General features: G+C 36.9%; 1 protein-coding gene across 3 annotated transcripts in view; it reads left to right on the top strand.

Moving 5' to 3' along the window:
* Nucleotides 1-3966, top strand: part of LOC108750237 (trichohyalin) — a 123382-nt gene that overhangs the window by 22894 nt on the left and 96522 nt on the right. The window lies entirely within an intron of this gene.

Below are 3966 nucleotides of genomic sequence, written 5' to 3' on the forward strand. Positions count from 1 at the left end.
AGATTTAAAAAGATCTATTTGCTGGTCTTATTAGTTTGATTTTGGGTTTTCAAAATGGAGAGCATTTAAAAAACTTGTAAATATGTATTTAATTTGAAATATAATTTTTTTTAAATACGGTAATTTTAAAATATATTAATTTTAAATTACTACTTACACAGTTTTTGTCTGCCGATTGCGGATGATCAGAGACACACACACCCTGTATATATCTATAAGAATTTGGTGTAAGTTACCGTTTTCAGAAAATCTCACTTTTTACATTTACAACCAGATGGTTGTATCTCACTTTGGATCTTTCAATCCATCAGTGGCTGGCTGTGTGTGGAGCGAGGGACGTGTTAAAGTTATTGAAGAACATTATATCGCTGATGAAGACTCAAAAGTGAATCGAAACGTTCGAGTTCCGAGTGTAACAACTGCTTAAGTATTGAAATTACATTTTAAGATTAATCAGTGCTCTGTTTATCACGTTTCACTCTCAGCTGCCGAAATTTCTCGAAATTCATTACGAATTATTTTCAAACCTGCATCTAGCTAACGTTTCACTTTAGCGAAATCATTCTTTGTAATGTTCTGTATAATCACAAAAATTACATTTTAAGATATAATAAAATTGTAACGATTGAAATATTTAAAACGTTCAGATACATTTTCTGGAAAACTGAACGTTTTTTTTTCCGTTGTAACAAATGAGTGATATGATTCGACAAGCTAACGGTGCTTGTCATGCGCTTCAGTTTGCTGTTCTGATTTATTTACGGTTATTTACTCGCTTTATCTGCTCGCAGCCGCTCATTTCCAATCTCTGCCGCCAAGAATGATCGGATATTGATACTTCGATATTAGCAATCGAGCGCGAGCGTGGGATATCGATATTTTAAAGCGTCCCCAGTCACGTCCGCCTGTTAAATTCGCGAAAGTTTGCAGAGCGCGTCGGTGATTAGAGAGATTAAAGGGAAACATTTTATCGTAAACGATTCGAGAGAATTTAATTCGCTTGAAAGCTTTCGGGGTGAGCGAGCGTTTGCAAAGTTGCATCGGCGAAATTCGCGAACGGGCGAATTCGCGACCGAAGGAGAGAGAGAAAGAGAGAGAATGAGGTGGAAAGCAGCGTTTTCGATAGGCCGCGTTGAATTTTGCGGCGCTTTCATCGTTTAATCGAATCTTCTGCTACGTATTGAGATCGCGGATCGAACACGCGCCGCATCGATCGGCGTGATTTAACAAATCGAACGAGCGAGCGCACCGCCGTTACTCGCAACATTTCGTTCATCGAATCACGTTATCGTTTGATTACACATTTCGAATGGATTGATAATTTCGGCGGCGGAGAACCGTCCCGCTCTCTGCATGCGTGAGTGTTGCGAGAACTTTTTTTTATTCGTTCCCGATTTTTTTTTTTTTTTTTTTTTTTTTTTCAAATATATCTAGCGAAATTTAATTAAAAATGACGCGTTCCTTGATTACGTAGAGTCCGAAGATATTCCCTCTTCCTCCTCCTCCACTCTTTCTTTCTCCATCGATACTGATTTAATGTAAAAACGTGAAAAATAACGGGGCAACAAACTGACAAATTACTCGGGCCGTCGGGATTATTGATAAATTTGAAACAGCCCGAACGGGGGCGGACTTTGTTGAATTCGGAGTCGCGCTCGGATTAATTTATGAAACGTCAATTTATTAATTAAGCACGCCCGGCCGGGCACGGTGAGAGTCGAGCAGCCGCTTTATTATTAATCGGTCTATTATGTTACATACGCCCGCGGAGGCGCGGCAATTGATATTTCGTTTGCAGTCGTCGGTTCACTCTTTCGTATTTCGCACGTGACACTCTCACAATCGCCGCTCGTTCTCGTCGCCGTGACGTCAACCGTCCGGTGCAATTGCAATTATTTGCGGCCTTTTACCTTTACGTTTCTGTGTACCTTGTTAAAATACATCCCCCCCCCTCCCCCTCCCTCGAATTCGTTCGGAGCGTCGCAAATTACGCGTGAAACGCGCGCGCCAATTTTTCTTAATATATCATAAGTTCGGTGATACCCCCTTTTTTTTTCTCACTCCCAATTTTTCGGACACACCGTTGAGTGGAGATCCGTCTGTTTCTGTCAGCGACACGCGCGTTGAGTAATGCGTTATCGAATCGTCAGTCGCACTTGCGATCATTTAGAAAAATGTTCCTGTTTTCCCTCCCGTTGAAATTTTCACGCTACATTGACATTCCCAAGGATAGTTCGAACATAATTAAATACTCTATAAATTAGGGAAATAATTACATTACCGACTCTGTTTTCAATCTCTAATTCTATACATTTTTAATTTTCACTTTCCTACTACAATTTCAAGCACATAACTCCCAAGAGAAGTGATATGAGTTAGATTACAATCTTAGTTTGATATTAATTAATACAAGTTAGAGACTTTTTTCCGTTATTACGATATATTTCTTTATAATTTGTACTTTTAACATTGAGAATGAACTTAGTGATGGTCGAAATATTTGTTTTTCATGTATATTGTAAGGTATTTTTGGTAGCAATTGATAACTTGCTTTTGCTTTTAGCTCTTTTCCATTATACAAATTTGATTTGATTCAATTGAGCGTCGTTTTACGATTTTTTTAATTTTAACGTTACCTTCAACCTATGAATGTTCCCAAAATTCTGACGCTACTTTGACACTTATCGTTAGCTGTTCCACAGTTAGAAAAAAATTCTACATAGAAAAAACAATTTTTAAGTATCTAAAACTTTAATTAGATATAAAAATTGTGTTGGATCGTGAAAATAATCATGTAGAACGTTTAAATGTTGATGACAATGCTGGAAAAACATTTCAACACGCTTGCAGCCAGTTTAAATGTTTTACGTAATTATTTCGATGGATTCCAAACAATTATTTTCAGATTTGTATCTGAATTTCTAGCTGAATTTTCAGATAATTCAGCAAAATCGTTCCGATGTGTACCTAAATATTATCCTTGGTGATTTTTCTTCATATGGATTTACTTAGGAAGGAAATTTAAATGGAAATTTATCGATGCTCTCGTAATTATATTTTTATGTATGTAATTAACGGGAAAGATTCAATATAATATTCGTTCCTGGATCATCGATCCGTGAACAACTTTAACGCGCGGTTTGCAGATCCACGTCGAGAGATAAAAGCGGCAAAGTTATGCGGCTGGCTCTCCTGTAACCGCTCGCGCATACCGGGTGTCCTTGCGGAATGAAAGTACTTGGGAAACGTGACCTCTCCCGTATTCCATGTATGAGTAATGCCTATACCTATGCCTAGCCTGTGCTTAGCCTAAGCGACGTGTTTCGAGATTCCAGCCGACTGGTCACAATCGAACGAGGAATGCGCTTTTCTATCAGCGATCATTATCATAAAAACATACTGACAGATAAATAGATAGGTGGATATGCGTTAGTGAAATGCCACTGGAGTCAAAGACCTGCGAGAGAATTCGCGGATTTGCCTATTTTAAAATTCGTAATCCTAGAAAGTCATGGATCCATACATTATATCTCATTCAAAGAAAAAGATATACTAACTGTAAAAGTGACAATTGCAGGTTTCACATGTACATTAGTCTATTTAACTATACGCATTAATTTTACATATATTTATATAATTGTCATCTTTTATATACAGTTGCCGTTACTTAATGTTTTTTCTGGATGCAAATGTTAATCTAAGGCGATAGCAGTTCGAATATTATTGTAGTTATTAACATTATTATTTTACAATGACTTTTTATTTATTTTTTGTTTACTCATTTTAATACGACTGTAAGAGAAACTTTTAACATCCGTTTCGAATGTAGTTTAACTTTAATCTCGGTTCAACTAATTCTTTGTCTTTTTCTAATTTCAATATAAGAATTAGACAAAGATGAAGAAGTCGAATGAGAGATTGAAGTTAATCCACATTGGTGGAAATAAACGAGCATATATATATATA

The sequence above is a fragment of the Trachymyrmex septentrionalis genome, unplaced genomic scaffold (genome assembly GCF_001594115.1).
Source record: "Trachymyrmex septentrionalis isolate Tsep2-gDNA-1 unplaced genomic scaffold, Tsep1.0 scaffold34, whole genome shotgun sequence".
Classification (NCBI taxonomy): Eukaryota; Metazoa; Arthropoda; class Insecta; order Hymenoptera; family Formicidae; genus Trachymyrmex; species Trachymyrmex septentrionalis.